This window comes from Cygnus atratus, chromosome 3, assembly GCF_013377495.2.
Source record: "Cygnus atratus isolate AKBS03 ecotype Queensland, Australia chromosome 3, CAtr_DNAZoo_HiC_assembly, whole genome shotgun sequence".
Classification (NCBI taxonomy): Eukaryota; Metazoa; Chordata; class Aves; order Anseriformes; family Anatidae; genus Cygnus; species Cygnus atratus.
In genome coordinates this window covers 2063639-2080623 of record NC_066364.1, presented here as the reverse complement: position 1 = coordinate 2080623, position 16985 = coordinate 2063639, and the positions used below count along the sequence as shown (strand labels likewise).

Genomic DNA, 16985 nt, shown 5'->3' with positions numbered 1-16985 from the left:
ACTCAGAGCTCTTCCATTCCCTCTCCAGCAGTGCTGGGCTGCATCGCAGCTATTTGCTGTCCCTACCCAACAAATACCACAGATTTTGGTAAAGAGTGAAGTGCAGGCAACACACTGGGATTTATTGCTTGAAAAACAACTACACGCTTGGCAGAATTCAGAATTCTCTTCTAGGGAGAAGAAAATTTTCTACATGTTATGTGGGAGTCACACCAGCCTGCTCCCATAACGAAGTTCACACTAGCAAACAGGGACACAAATCTCCATGAAGTCACACATCTCCCCCACCCTAGTGGGAGCCAGGGATGCTCGATTCAATTTGGAGCATCACATCCCTTGAGCCAGAAGCATCAGGCAGCAGAGAATAAGCACATCACATCCTGCCATGTGCTCTGCAGTGTGTGGCTTGGGATCTGAAGAGGGAAAAAAAACAAGTTATCACACTGCATTTCATTTTTCTGGCTCTTAAATCCTTGCCAATAAGACAAGAATTTGTCACTAAGAGCTAGCTCACTGTCCAACAGAGATGCATGGGGTGGGACAGACTCCAGCCTGCTCTCCCACAGCATTACTTTGAAGAGCAAACAGGAGCAAGGGTTTAAGTGCTAAAGCAAACAGACCGAGCTTCAACACGGGGGCTGATGAAAGTGGCCAAGAGCAGCTATGTACGAAGTGTTTTTGTAGCCTTAATTCCCACACACAATTATGAACTTAAACATTCAACGACTTCAAATGATACCTTCCACTTTCTTCAAGCTAAATAAATAAATCAGGAAAGTCTCATACACTTTTAAGGTCAAGATTAACGAATCCTCAGAAGAATAACAGCAATAGTTAAACTTTCCTAAGCGGTAGACTTGTGGGGGTGTTCTGGAGCACACAGTTTTCCTAAAACCCACTTTCCTACATCTGTACTTCCCTCGTAGGCAGCCCGTGAGCAGCCTACCTACAAACTCACCTAAAATTGTGCTGTGCCAAACACCATCTACAAGGGCACGCCGGGATGGATGAAGACAGCCAGATGCAGCACACAAAGACCCAGTCCCACTGGAAGTATCAATAACATTGAACTTACTTCAAAATGGAAATACTCTTCCCATTTTACACACGTGCTTAGGATCTTGTAGAAAGGCTGTAGCAGAACCTGGGCTGAACCTGTAATTTTTGAGTCTAAGAATTGTTAGGCTTAATATTATTCTCTTGGAAACTATGTGTATACCCAAGCTTTCCTTTAAAACTAAATTTGCGTGGTTTAGATTTTTAAAGAGCCCTTCACAAAGTACTTCTAGCAATAGAATTAGCATTTAGAAGAACAAAGCTGTAGGTCTTAGCTACCCAAATGCTGCCAGTATGCACTCACAGGAACTTGAGTCCAAGGGATGGAGGGATTCATCTGGTATTTCACATCCACCTCAAAATAAAAAGTGACAGGCCATGTTTTCACTCATTTCCCTGCGTTGTGACCGGCACGCTGCCCAATCTGGGCCAAAAGGCACTGGGATTTGATAAATGATGACAATATAAAAATAATTATAAAAGAGGGAAAAAAGAGCCCCCACCAAGGGTATGTAACATGGGACACAAATAGTTTGTGATGGAAAAGAACAGGTTTTATTCTCCCCTCCAAATTTGGAGAGCGTGCTATATTTTGCATAGCGAGCGTGGAAAAGGAGTAGGGGGAAGAGAGTATCAAAATCAAAACAAGTCACAGGGCATCAACAATCCCTTGATGACAGGAGAGGAGTTTTTGTTGGCACAGCTCACGACAGCTGGAGGAATAATTGCAAAGCTGAGCGAGAATGCCTCGAATATATTTCGCCTTTAGATTCTCAGATGAAAGATGCTATCCGCAAGCATTTTGCAAACATTGATTAAATCCACATAGCCCCCTTTGGCAGATCAAGAAGTATTTATCCTTATTTTGCACAGAGGAATGAGTATCTCTGGCACTTCCAACATAAGGTATCTACTCTTTCTACTTATGAAGTGCCCCACAGATATACATGGCATTAAAGCACAAATTAACCTTTCCAGTCCAGGAGCTGTCCCTAGTGCACAGCCAGGATAGAGCAGATAGCTTTTCTTTCCCTCTGCCTACTGCCACAACAGAAGTCTTGACTCTAGAGGAAAAGCAAGACAGCTTTGAAGATCAGTTTTGGCTGTGAAGATCAACAGCAGAAGTGAATACGAGCACTGTAAAATGCTTTAAAACACCACCGTCCCTTTATGAGTAGCAAAAAGATGAATAAAAAAATCCATCATCTGCTCTTCCTTTGGTTTTCTTCTTCACCACAGGTGATTTGGAGACTGACTGAGCTTCAGGCTGTGAAATGTCTTCCCCATTTCACATAGTCCTTGTGGGACTGCTGCTTTTCAACACCACTTTATAGACACCCGCCCCTGTAAAGTCACAAACCAGGGCAACGTCCCGTGCTCCTGCGCCACTCACCTACAATTCACGCTGCCACTTCAAGAGCTCCCCTGCAGGCAGGGAAAACCCCATCCTCGTTACCCCCAGCGATCTGCCTGCCGTATCACCAGCTCTCTTCTGCTGTAAGAGGAGAAATATTTCCAGCATCTCCCCCACGCGATGCTCCAATTAGGGACCCGAGTCCTCAGCTTTGGCTCAGTTCCTCCTCACCGAGCCCGAGGCAAACGCCTGCGAATCCAGGAACAACCAGGTTTCATCCATCCTCCCTCTAATTAGACATTATATCAGCACACAGAAGTATTTCGAAATAACTTTATGCCCAGCCATCAGCAACTACTGCTACCGTTCCCAACAAGCTTCCTGTTCTGTATATGGATATAAGTGCACCGCTCTCCAACGTGATAAAATAAAATACTATTAGTGTAAATGTATTCCAGTGTGCTGCCTTACAGCAGGGAGAACCAGGGGAGATTAAAAAAAAAAAGGGGCAGTGAAATATTTACCAAAAAGCAGAAGAGGCACGAAGAATTTGAGACACCTGTGCTGGCGGGGCAGTTTTACTGCAGGAAAGATCTCATCCCCAAAAGAAAAGCAGTCAATTATTTGCCAAAATTACATGGAAAATTTTGTGTTTGAGAGGAGAAGGGTCAGTGTGTTGGATCTGTGAAGAGTAGCTGAGAACATCTGCAAGGGCAGGAAGATTATGTATAAACACACAAATGTGAACGAAAATGACCGAACCCACAATGGCTGAGATCTTACCATGAGAATAAGCAGATTTGGAGTTTTTCCCTCTTTAAAGACGCCCTTAAGGCAGCTGATTATTTACGTATTTCATATGGAAATACATCTAATGGTGTAATTGGAAAGGGAACCTAAGAATAAGTGGAGCACATCCGAAGACTTAAGACAGCAAAAGGCAGAAAATCTACAACTTGTGAAAAATGTCATTCCGACAGATGCACAGCCCAGGAGAAGCTTGGATGCGAACACAGTGTAAAATAGATGGTTTAAAACCTTGTTCTCATTTTAATTTCTTCTCTAACATGGACTTGATGAAGATCCCCTTCTGCCCTACTGCTGAACATGGAAGGAAGACCTTGGAAGATGTGAAGAGTTGTCCTTCCCCACCTTGAAGCTGGACAAACACAGCTCCTGCACTTGGTACTGCAAAACCAGGAGGAAAAACCAAGCAAACCCACGTGCAGCCAAGCGTCTCAGCTCCCCTGGACATGCCAGCTCAGTAGCAATTACAGGTCCACCAGTTTCCTACATCCTGAGTACAGAGTTAAAGCATTCTTTGGCCTAAAATACTTGCCAAGAAATGGGGGGATACAAATTGCCATTCAAACCACCTAGTCTCACAGCCTAGACTATTTTACCCATATTCAACATTATTCCAGCCATTTTTTCCTACAGCACAGGAGGTGAGGCCATTTTCAAACTGCCCATCCCAACTCCAACTGCTCCCTAACCCCACTTCACCAGCCACCTGGGCCAGCCTGCCTTGCTAAAAACCCATCTCCCAGTATTTCTGCCCATAGTGTAACTAGGTTTTAGGTATATAAACACACACATATGCACACATATGCATGTATACTGAGATTTTAGGATCCCATTTATGCTTTTAGGACCCCAGCAGGGCACGGTGACCACAGAACCCTAGAATCATTAAGGCTGGAAAAGACCTTCAAGATCATCTCGCCCAACCAGCACGCAGACCAGGAGCTGGAAAGCTTTCCCTACGCTAATCCTCTGCCTCAGTGGCCTTTCCTGGGAGCTTGCAGAGTCGCAGCACAGGGTACGGTTCGCAAAACCAGGCTGCTAGGTACTGCAGCACACCGGGACCACCACTGAGAAGTCAGCTTAGTGCCCACCGGTGCGGGGCACTGCCAGTTTCTCTTTGCTGATCCAAGGCTGAGACCTAAGACCCAAGTAAAGCTGAAACTTGGCCAGGGAAGCAGATACCTCGTTGTGCAATTCCCGTGTTTTTGTGCTGTTGCAACCTGGCACTGCCAGGAGACGCCAGAAATGTTTTGGGGTGTACGCAGCAGGTGTTTGCCACTGCATTTAGTTACCCCTTCTCTGACCCCCTGCCCTTGTGGGGTCCCCCAGGAGCTCTCTCTCCACCCTGCCTCGTGTGCCAGAGCCAGCCCAGGCTCTTCCCACGCAGCAGCCAGTCGCTTCCTTTGCTGCTCACAGCTGCTTCTCCAACCTGCTCGCTCGGGATGAAGGTGACAGAGGGGTTAAAATAACACATCTCAACTGCACTGTTAGTTTTCAGTGATAGAGTCCACATTTTTTGGCTTGAAATTTCATCTCTGCCCTTGGCTTCTAGTTAAATTAAGGCTGCACAGGGTGAGGTAGATACAGAAACATTTTTAAACGTGACCATTACGCTCAGAGCGCTTCCTGGAGAAACGTATGCATTTGCAGCACACTTCATCTCGACGACACCTCCGAATCCAGGCAGTTCCAGATGAGAAGTGCCGTTTTAACACACCGCACCGTGAGGCAGCTGCACCGACCCTACCTGCTGCTGTTCTGGGGTCCTCCTGACAAAACCTTGTGGCTTTTGGTCTGGTTTTGGACTTGCACTGCCCTCGGAGGACACAGCACCGAGCAACACACCGCACATCTTACCTGCGCTGAGTCTCAGCACCCGAGGCTGCAGGAGGACGAGAGCTGGCAGGGGAGGGTACCCTGCTGCGGGCAGGGGCCAGGCCACGTTATTTCACCCTTTATGATAAGAGGCAGAGCACATTTTTGGCCTTCCCACACAAATCCATAGTTGCGTGACTGCCAACTCTTTAACGCTTCCTATTTCACTTGTTTGTTTTTTTAAAAACCTTGCCCAAGGTTACACTCAGTAAAGGTTTCTCCCTCGAAACACAGCATTAAAAATATCACAGCAACATGTAGAAATTGCATTAAAACCCTTGCTGAGCAAGGCCTGCTTTTCAGAGGGCAGAAGAGCAGCAAGTTCTGCTCCAGCTGCAGGTGCGGCACCTCGCAGAGGCCGGCAGGCTGTCCTCCTGAATTCCTACAGATCGATAACAGCCACCTCTGCTCACTCTCTCCTGCCCACGGGAGATGAACACAGAGCACACATTACTCCCTAGCCTTGAGAACCCTGCCAGCCCGTGGACACGAGCACGGGACAGCTCAGGACCAGGCACAGCAGCTCAAAGCCCTCTGTCGAAAGCAGCAAACCGTTTCAGAAAGAGCCCACCAGCTGTTTAACTCACCCCCTTTTTCCACCCAAACTTCAGAAGTAGGCTGGAAGCCTTCTCCTAACTCCCAGCTGCTACTTACATGCGGCCTCACACCACCATTTTCCATTTGGGGATTGACATTGCCCTTTAAATCAAAGGATTCTTCCCCTCTGTGGTGCCTGCGCTAGATATTCACAGGCAGTAAATATTTAAGTAATATTTCCTAACCTTCCTGCCCACCCTTCAGCATCCCCAGGACTCCTCTGTTACCACTCTGCAGCTGCTGAGGGCTGGCTGCCGGGGCTCCTTTCGCAGCTCCCGTGCCCAGGAAACGTTTCACACTTCGGAGAAGCAGCAGTTTCTTACAGGCAGATTCTTCCAGATCATCCTTCACCGAGCCTAATGACTCTGGAAAGATCCCTGGGGAGCGAACGCTTTGCTGCCAAGGAGCTCCATTAAGGATCCAACAACATCCAGCAAGAAACAGCAAAACATTTTTTTTTTTCTCCTCCTCTTCAAGTTGGCCCTAGCACAGAGAGCACCACAGAGCATATGCTGCGTAAGCGACCTGCCCACAGTTCTCTGCACTTTTTTTTTTTTTTTTTTTGAAGCAAGGTGGCTGCAAGCAAATGCAGCTGTTTCCAGGAGAGGTGGCTTGACTTTGGATAGCAATGCGATGCAAAAGCACTGCTTTTCGGGCTTGCCCCACGCATCACTTACCCCAGGAGCAAGCAGGACATCTGCAAACACCGCTGAAATACCGACACGTACTGCTGGTGGGCAGCACTTCGTTTAGGAGGTGGTTTCACGCTGCAGCTCCGCTGATCTAACGGCCTCTTGCTGCCGAAAAGAGATCTCGTTCCCTGCTTCCAAGCCTGCATCCCCAGCGAGCTGCCTCGGGGAGTTAAGCTGGAAGGAAACCACCTCGGCTGCGAAGGAAGGAACCGGGTACACATCAGCACAGAAAGAGCAGCGGGAGCGAACCCTTCCCTCGCAGCACCGGTTTGACGTTGTACCGGTTCAGCTACGATGCACGAGCGCGCTCTAAATTTAGACAGCTTTCTAACTCCGAAGCCGCGTCTCCCATCCATTATTCCTCTTCCATCCCAAGCGTGAGCCGTTCCGTTACCGTTATAAACGCTTTCGTATCGCCACCGCTCTCTCCGCCCTAGGGGAGCAGCCACCGGTTGTCGTCAAAGTGGCGCCGTTTTTGAGCGCAGACAAAAGCTGAGGCAAAGCTAATGGTGGCGAAGGACAGGTTGCCCAGGGAGGGAATGACCACAGGTTTAGGAGGAAAGGGGAAAAAACCTGCAGATGACTTCCCTGCGCTTGGGTCATCGCTCGGTAAAGCTCTGAAGAGTCACTTCACAGGTTATAAGTTATGCTGCTCTTGGCTTACCCACTTATTATCCACCTCAGACAGCAGCCAAGTCCTTTGCACGCACACACGATCTAATGGGAACGCTTACGCTGAATGAAACGACCAGGAGGAAAAAAAAAACACAGGTCTCCCTTCATGCAGGGGATGCCACGATGCCAGCAGGTTCCCCCGCTCCCTTCCCTGCCTCCTTCCGTGCGTTTCCACCTCCTCTGCAAGGGGGAAAATCTCTCTGAACAGAAACTCTGGGCTGTGAGGGCAGAAGACGTGGCTGTTGATACTTCTCTCTACCCCCTGCTGTTCTGAGATTCCCAACAGACCTTTCCAAAGCTCTTCCTGTTCAGGTTTTGCTCCATTTTATCGGGTTTCTGGAGCGCGTGAAGGCAGACACGGAAACCTTCCAATTCTGGCTATTATGCAAAAGTCAGCGTTCAATAGCCAGTAGCCAACTTCTGCCCCTTTTTTATCTTCTGCCTAATTATGGCTTGAAAAATAATGTAGCTATAACATACACTTCTTTAAATATTTATTTAAATATTTAAATATTTCTTCCTGTATTGAAATAAAATCCAACGTTAGACAGTAATACACTAGTGACATCTATCAGGGATGGCAAGGGTGAAGTTGGTCTCTGTTCCCACACACTTCATAATCTCACGGTAGTATTGCTGATAAACTAAACTAATAATAATAATCACAAAAATTTTTCAGTCTAAAGTTTAAGAGTTGAAAGATTCCAGAACTGCTGAGAAAGATCAACAAACCCCAGCTCCGACCGGAAAGGCTGAAACGTTCGCTTTCAGGCCAAATGTTTTGGCAGCTCCCCCCCCAGCTCCATCCTGCAAAGGATTCAGAGCCGTGGTTAGAGCCAGCAGCAGAGCTGCCAAACCATCACACCCTGACATCTCAGAGGCAAAAGCGCAGAGAAACAAAGACACACTTGACTGGCAAACCCTAGAGTATCAGCATAAATTAGCTCCCAGGAGACCTGAACGAAGGCTTCTTTTCCTCCTCAAAGGCGTCACCTCCGCGATGCCTCACGGTGAGCACTCGAGGCAGAATTAAAAAGGACATTAAATCTGTCCACGGGGGAAGACAGCATCTGGATGGGCAGGAGGAGGCAGAGCATCCCATACACGGGGCAGGAGGGGAAAGGGAAGCAGTGCATCCTCCTTGCCTCAGGGACAGTTTCAGTGCAGCAATGAGTTCATATTTTTCACAGGAACTGCCTTGTAAGACCCATACTGCAGCTGTAAGACCTAAACCATCCAGAGCTGCAGCTACCCCAGACACTTGTAGGGAGGGTCGAGGCACCGTGCAACGCCCCCGAACTCATTCCAGATCCAGACGACTTCGCGCCAGCCTCCCACACCCTGCTCCTGCTTTCAGAAGTGGAACCACCACCAGGCAAGAGAATAACCTGGCTCTTCGGAGATTATCCTTAAAGATTCAAGTTTCCAGGTACGTTCCCCTGTCTAACAGGGGTCCAGGCTGAAGCAAGCTCGTAGAAGCAGAAGGAAACCTCTTCTGCCCACTACTTGTCACGGCGAGGTACGCCAGACCCCCCGCTCACCTCTCTGCACCAACATTTCCTCTTCCAAAGCTTCAAGCATCATCTCCGCAGCGAGATGCCCGTGACCTCCAGGGCTGGTACATCCCACAGAAAGGCTGGCCTTGGATTTTAGCTCGTGTGCCGCCTTGGAGGTGGTACCAGCAGAAGGGGCTGCAAGAAACGAGTGTTGTCCAGCCATCAGCATCACCAGCAGCGGGTCTGAGCCCTACCGAGTACAGGAAGCATGGGCCAAATCATTTCCAGAAGGGAAAAATGCAAAAACCTTGCTATTATTTTTGGGAGATAACGTTGATTCCCACTCTTCTTCCTTTGATTTGCAGCAGGAGGAAGGAGGAGCATGCAGGAGGGAGAAGCAAGTTGTCTGACCAGCAGCTGTTCCATCAATACCGGCACGATGGAGTCGCGAGCATCCTTCTTGCCAGAGCAGTCGCTGCTGAAGCAAGAGCTCTGCCTTTTGAAGAGGGCTTTAGAACCTCAAACACGAACGTCGGGCTAGATTTTCTTCCCAATCAGAAGTCAATTATCCTGCTGAGTGATGACAGAACAATCCCACAAAGTAAACCCTTTTCCTATCGGGTCCTCCCGTGATCCGATCGCACCGGAAACTTCCTGGCTCATACAAACGCGAGGAGGATTTCACTCGTGCTTCCCACGACCGTCCCCGGGGGCCTTTCTCCAAACCTTCAGTGGAGGAAAAGCTTCGTCTGACAACACGAGGTGAGGTACTTTTATCCAAACTGAAATTTCACTGCTCAATCTTTTAGCGAGTCCGAGGCTATCTAGAGAGTGTTTGCCTCCAGCCGTCTGTAGATTTCACTCGCAGAAGCAAATTAGTGCTACTGGCAAACATTACTTAACTTGTTCCCTGCTCCCTAATCGTTACTATAGTAATGCAAACCTCCCGGAGAGTCCCTTTAACACTTTTTTAACCTCTCTGAAATAGCTTTATTATGGTAAATAATCGCTGGAACGTTTTCCTATCGCGAGCAAGTTATAAGCTGTCCTCGGGCGTTGGCCCCTGGAGTATTCTCGCTAAGAGCCTGCGACACCGTTCTGTTCCCGGGTGCCAAGGTCGATACAGATAAATGGCTTCCACCACGACGGGCTCCCACTACCCCGATTTGGATAAATGAATGAAATTGCACTCGGGAGAAGCAGGGGGAGGCCAGAAGGTGTTAAACAGAAAGCTGGCCGATCCCCACGCTGCTAAGCCCGTTCTTCCAACGCAATCCTTTAACGAGCACAGGCGGTCAGCTTTCAAGCTAATCTACTATCCATACACGACATCCTTTTGGCAAATCTGGATGTAACTTGGACTTATTTACCTGGCCAGGGCGCAGGCTAGAGCCACGGTAGCCTTTAGTTTGCAGGGAAGATCCCGTGTCATCGCACAGGTTCACTTAATCCAGCTTTTCTAACTCATCCTGCAAATAACATTAAGCAGATCTTCCCTGGAATGGTTAGGGAATGAACCCAGGGAACAACCCGGAGAAGAGCAGCAGGGGAACCGTGGAGCCACAGCCCAACAGGGCACAGCTGAACTTCGAGATTCAATGCTGAAAAAAAAAAAACGCTAACACCAAGTGGACAAGATGGATGGAGAGCTGCAGACCTGCGCCAAGGCGTTATGGAGGATCTCGTACGCAACATGCTGATGTCAGCCTCACTTGAGCTCTCTTCTTCTGACCCACCATGGGATTCAACAAGAACTGGAAGCAGAAAAGAAGCAAACACACAAACAGTGACTTATTCTACCTAAGTATGAACCAATTCCTGGAGGGGAAGGGAGGGGAACAGAACCCGGACTGATACTACAGGCTCAGCAAGCAGGAGCACTCAGCAAATACTGCCGGCTTTGTACTCGGGTCACAAAGGCCGCCTGTTACAGCTCTGCCATTACAGCATTGTCCCACGCAGCCTCAAGTCCAGATCTCAATGGCTGCATTAAAAGAAAAAGCCCCCTGGGTGCTGGCTGGCTTCTCGGAGCTCCCCACGGAGAGCACTGCATCCCAGCGGGGATCCCAGCGAGGTCCCCAAACCTCCCCTCGCTCCAAGTCAACAGATGCAGCTTCCCCTCCATGGAGGCTCTCCGTGACAAGGGCTTTTCCTGGGCAGAGCAGGATATTATTCAGACAACACACTAGAAGAGAAAAAATTAACTGCTCCAGTGCTGCCCAGGAGGAGCTGATCCCTCTTTCAGAAAGGGACCGACGTCTGGCGCATTTATACCCTGCCTAGCAAAATGAGCATCGAAACCAACAAGAGAAGCAGCCAACGCGGCTGTTCTGATCCCAACCATATTAAAATTACTCTCGATTTCCTATCCTGATAAACTGTACCTGAAATTGTTACTGTAGGTTGCCTGCGGGGCAGGCTGGCAGGGTGCAACTTCGTGTGAGCACATGTAAAAAGAAGCCCGAGAAAGAGCCATATATATATAAATAGGGCAAAGAAAGAATGAAAAAAACCTCAGGCCAACAGTTCATCCCTGGGATATCCTGAGTAGGGTTACTAATGGTAATCAGCGTGGGTGCAAACCCCTTGAAACAAGGGGCTGGTGAGGCAGAGGGAAGCCGATCCCTACGGCTTCTCTTAAAAAAGCCACCAGCAGAGCACAGACAAGCCTGAACAACTGCTTGGGCTCTTTGGTGTTAAAAGCAGATACGAAGAGGAGCGTTGGGGAAGGCAGCAGAGGGGAAAGAAGAAACGCCCAAAAGGCAGGAACAGCCGTGAGGCTGGGGGAAGGCAGGGAAACACCGCTCCCATAGTCCGCAGAGCTCTGGCCCTGTGCTGAAGAAGAAAACCACCCAAACGTTCCCTGGCTGAACTGAGGACCAGGTTTCTCAGGCTGACCACAGGGCAAGGCTTTAACCACGCTTGCGGGAGCTGTGATTCACCTTCGGGCGGCACAAAAGCCAGGGACGTGAGTCAGGGCAGATAGACAAAACCACAGAGCTGGCTCAGCCCCAGGCATGCCGTGGCAATCTGCAGACCAGCGACTACAACCCCGGGCATTACAGTTTTAATTGTGCCCTATTTCAGTTCTACTTTTGGAAGCCAAAAGTAGAAACTAGCAGTTTGTTAGTCCTACTATTTATTTTGTTAGTCCTACTAAAGAGTAGGATTAACAAATTAAGACTTACGCAAAGCACAGGGGATGGAGGAGCATGCCCTTCCCTTGCAAAATCAGTACCTGCTTGTTGACACTACTTGATGTTTATCTAAGTAAGAACTACTCACTCTTCTGGTATCTACTCACTCTTTTGGTATCGTTTTACCTCTTAACCGACGGAGCGGAAGGAGAAGCTTTAACATCCAGAGCGTTTCTTGTCCCCATTTGGAAGACGCAGAGCACACGAGCAGCCATTTCGTTTCCCGAAACTGCTGCAGGATACAAAGATACAGCTCATATCCTGGCTGACAGCTTGAGCACAAAGCGGCACAACTTCTGTCAGGACTCTTTGTTAAATACTATATTGTCCTAGTGACTCAGTGCGCTGGAATGCATCAGGTTTATTCATAGCCTTTCTGATAGAGCCTTTAGATTAGACACAAACTCCTGCTTTTTAGAAGAAGAAGAAGAAAAAAAATCTATGGCTTATTGTTATCTGGAACACACACAATTCCTGGCTTCTTTTCTAGGATAAACACAGAACTGAAACAAAAAGGACGGGCCCTCAGAAACCTAATGGCTCTTTCAAGCTCCTAACGAGGAGGAGTTCGAGAACGTTCAAGAGAGGAAAACCAGACATGCACCAGGACCAGAAGTCAGCGCCACGAGGAGAGGGGGCAGAAGAGAAGTGAAGATGGTCAGAGACACGGAACACCACCTGTAAGGAGGACAGTCAAACTAGATTTGGATCCTTTTCTCTGGAAGCGATCTCTGGCAAGGGGCATAGCAGGGACCTACAGAACCCAGAACAGCATGGAAGAGGCAAACACACCAACAATTCCCTGTACAGGAGCTTAGTACGTTAAAGCAGTTGGCAGCAGCTCAGTTACCAGAAGGAGATGGTTGATCACAGTTATAATTAAACGTTGACACGTCCAGCAGCAGGACAGAGGCCAAAAACCCACGTGGGTTCAAACAGCAGCTAAATCAATTAATGAGAGATAAAGGCCATTTTCACCAGCCACCGCTGGAGACAGGACAGACCTGTGGCTCAGGTGTTTCTTTGCTGTGGTTTGAGTTTCTAATAAAGCAGGCAGAAGTCTATGGCTTCTGGGAAGATCAGCAATGCAGCCTCCCCCAGTACTTAGCTGGGGTTGAAAGTATTTTTATATCCCAACCTCAGCCCAGTTATCTAGATACTTAGTGCTACAGAGTCTTGTATACAATGACTTAAAGACTCTTGAAACCAGTTATTTTTCCATTTTGTTGTACAGCAATCACAGACAGACCTTGTTTCTAGCATCTCTTCCGTTCCATCTCTCTGCCAAGAAGATCCCTTCGCTCAGCTGTCTCCTACTGACCTGAATTCATATGCGCAGTCTTCTTGCTTTAATCACGATCTTCGGCCATACAAAGGGATTCCAAACCTCAAATCCTCGTCTCCAGTATTTGTTCTTCCAGCCATCAGGCCCACAAACGTGTAGCGGGTTCTGAAGGTCAGTGCTGAGCCTGCCACACACGACACCAGCCGTAATAGATGCTCTGCAGGCCAAACGATGCCCTCAGGGAAGCCCACGCAGCCCTGGGGCGTGCTGCACATTGCACAGCTGTCAGGCTGCAACTTTGTGTTCTTCTTAAGCTACGCGAGGAGAAGGAGAATTCAATGGTATTGACTTATTTTAGCTACTGAAGTCAGCAGATCTGACTCTGAACGCACACTGGGATTAGATCTGTCGATTCAGACCACGGCACGATGGCACCCCTGATCGATAGCAGCAGCATCTGCTCTTCACGCGACCTCTCTGCTACTTTCGGTTCCAGGATTCAGCACCACGTTCGGTGCAGCAGCTCCTGTACCAGCTGAGAAGGGAGTCCCCACCGCGCTTGGCACATCCCAGCAGCAGGGCAGAAAGATGGTCCTGGATCCAGAAGTAAAACGAGCTGAATAAATGCTGCAATAAGCACGAAGAGAACACCTGAACCAAGGACATCTTGCGTGCCACGCTACACTGGTCAGGTGTAGGAGAAGTTAAGAAGCCACAAATCAGAAAGCCTCTTTTTTCCCTTTCCTGCACAGGAGGTACCAGAATTGACTGCCCTGCACCCAGGACTTATTTAAACCAACCTGCTGACACTCTCCGGTTTCCAAGAGTGTGATTTCGTCCTTGTCTTTTGTTAACGAGCACCTTCAGCTTTAAAATTCATCATCCCGTGTTACCCTTAGGGGAGTCGCCTGCTAGGATTGTTGCAGTGAACTTAATTGTGCAGCCGTCTCGGTCAATCAGAGCAGCTCCCACACTCACCTGCTGTGCCTGTGCCAGCATTTTGTACCCAAAAGTAGAGTGTCCTCTCAGCTTCCAGAGGCCTAGAGTAGGCAGTTAACTATTTCAGTCTGGCTACGCACCAGATGGGCCAACGTGTTCCAATTAACCAGTATTTATTAGCTCGAGTCCCTCGCAGTAGCAAGTTGCACAATATTTGCAGACACCTCATAAAGCACAGGCTCGTTATTACCGCCCATTAGCATGCATGCGAGATATTTTAATGTGTAAAAATTCCCCATGAAATACGGATTTTCCCCTTCGCTTTCAGAAGGAGCCTGCCGTCCTTACTGCGTACTAAGGCGACACTTTCCAGTATTTTTTTTTTTTCTTTACCCTTTCCATCCCACAAGTAAGACCAAGCCTCATTTAACCAATTTTACAGCACGCCTCTACAAAGAACTCCTGTATTTGCTGTGGCGGGTCCCTCAGCCTCCCTCCCCACTGAATTCAACACCTCTAACAAGGCAGGTGACCCCTTGCTCTCCTGCCCCTCGAGCCTCCTCTGCTCTGCTGCACAGGGAGCCAAACGACACATCGCTAAATTACGTGGCAACACCTCCGGTGCACTTTCCCAGCGCCTCAAGCAGGTACGAGGCAGAACTGCACTGGTTCTGCGCTCTGCTGAAACGTGCACACTGCTGGAAGTGGGATGCAGGCAGATTTACCCCTTCGGATGGAAGGAGCTGGAGCTGTCAGCTTCCACTTCCCCTGAAACAAAACAGGAGGTAAGCCAAGGGAGCTGGTATTTGTAGGACGGGGTTGTCAAAGTACGCAGATTTAGTGCTGCTCCCTGGTGAAGTCAAGTTTTAAGCCAACATTAGGCAGCACAGCAAATCTCATCCTTGAGACGTCAGGGTACTTACTGTACAGGGTGATCAAGCGGAATCTGCCTCTCCTCCGTGCCCAACTCCCCGCTCATTTGTCTGGATCCTATTAGAGAAGAAGAAAAGCTGTAAGTATAGACAAAGTGACACATTCAAGAAGCCAGCTAAGGAAAGAAAGCAGAACAGACACCCCCAACACCGAGGTCGAGAAGTGAGAACGCTGGTAAAGCTTGGAACATGTCCTAAGCAAGAAATGCCCAACACAAACCAGAAATGCCCTGAACAAAACCAGAAATGCCCTAAACCAAAAAACGCTGCGATGCCTGAAGTCAGCTGCGGCACTGGCAGCCTCCAGAGGCTCTCAGAAGGTCAGACCTGACCCAAACCAAGAGAAAAGCAAGATATTTATGTAAGAATAGCACCAACAGCTACACAAAAGCAGTTACTACAGGGACGGCGAATCACTCCTCCTGAGGCACACTGGTCACCAAGGCACCATTACACAGGCTCGGTGCGTTACAAAGGCTTCCTTGGTGGCCGCCGAGACAGGAATTCCCTTCCTAAGGCATGGTCCTGAAGGCTCAGGTGGCTGTACCCTGCATGCACCAAGGAAATTCCTTCAATAGATTTCAAATCTAGAATTTTAACTTTATCCCCTTAATAAGAAGCCACTCAGGTTGTGCTGAAGCCCATTCTGATGAAGCAAAAAATTACCTACGGAACAGTTATGATGCAAAGAAAAGCAAAACCCATCACTAGACACGTCAATATACACTGCGCGCAGACCGATTACGCTTCGGGGACACATTAAATCCCCCTTCGATTAATAGAGACACCTCTTAAGAGGGGCATTAAATAATTCCCTACCGTGCAGCACGACAACTGGCTACTTCAGGAAATCGGAACCGAGGACTCCACGTCTCCCAGCCCAAAAACCCCAACGAAACCGGCCCGAGGAACAACAAGGGGTCAGCAGGGAGGGATGAGGGGCAGGAACGGCACTGCTGCAGCCTTATTGTGCGCTCACATTAAAGACTCCTCATCAGAAAATTAAACGAAACGGATGCCTTTCATGTTTATCAATAACGGAGCTAATGGTTTTTATGTAAATGCCACTACTCGCAGGCGGATCTGCACGAGGCTCGAGCCAGACTCGCCGGCGACTCCCCTTCGGGCAGCCAATCTAAATGCAAATTATAATCAAACGGCAAAACCCGGAGTTTTCTGGGCCATACCAAAAATTTACAACTAGAGACGGAGCACACGTATTTGGGAGAACGGCCCTCCTCTTGGGCAGGAGACCTGCTGATCCCGCGCTGCTTTTTCACCCTGAACATATATAAAAATGAAAGGTGGACGTATATAAAAATTAAAGGATAACTCTCTTCTCATTTGCAGCCATGTTACTCACATAATAATATCTGTAAATATATTATAAAACAAATAAAACAAAGAGCACTATCCTCTTCCGTCCCATCCGTGTTAGTACAAGGGGAATTTTTTTTATTTTATTTTATTTTTTACCGAGCTGTAGAGAGCTGCTGCCTCCCCCAGACGCTTCCCCCACTCCAGGAACATCCCATCAGCACGGATATTGAACCGGAGCAATGTCAGAGCCCTGCTGGCTCTGCAGAACAAGCGGCACTTCCACATTTTCAGGGGGGGAAGTTTCTCCTCGGCACGGAGTTATTTGTGCAAGCCGGAGGAAGGAGGTGGTACTGCGGGATGGCTGATAGGAGGCAGGGATTTCAAACTGCTGTCAGCACAAGGAGAGCCATCCTGGTGGCCTGAAAGCTTTTCTGAAGAACCCTTGAATCACGACACCCACCTGGAGAACACATCACACGAGGCGCTTTGTCGGCGCTGATTAAAACGGGGCACTAATGGCAAACCTGGAAATAACTCCTGTTAGGAACGGCGCCGCTTGTTAAGCGGAACGCAGAGGATAATAAAAACAAAGGGCAAAACTGTGACAGCTGAGCTCGCAGACCTGTGCAGGAGTGGGTCTCGGAGGGACTACCCCTGCCTACCACCAGCAGGCGCCCACCAGGACCACCACCCCCTGAGGGGGCATCCTCAGAGGGATGCAGCTAATTAACATCGCTGTACACACGCTCATTACACGGGT

General features: G+C 48.6%; 1 protein-coding gene across 20 annotated transcripts in view; it reads right to left on the bottom strand.

Annotated features, from left to right (window-relative positions):
• Positions 1-16985, bottom strand: part of EXTL3 (exostosin like glycosyltransferase 3) — a 130537-nt gene that overhangs the window by 73080 nt on the left and 40472 nt on the right. For 19 of the 20 annotated variants that reach the window (XM_050709589.1, XM_050709590.1, XM_050709592.1 and 16 more), the window contains one exon: positions 14897-14963. The gene's annotated coding sequence lies outside the window, so the exon portion shown is untranslated. Of the gene's footprint in view, positions 1-11875; positions 12038-14896; positions 14964-16985 lie in introns of those variants that run through there. The other variant, XM_050709587.1, reaches the window with a different exon arrangement.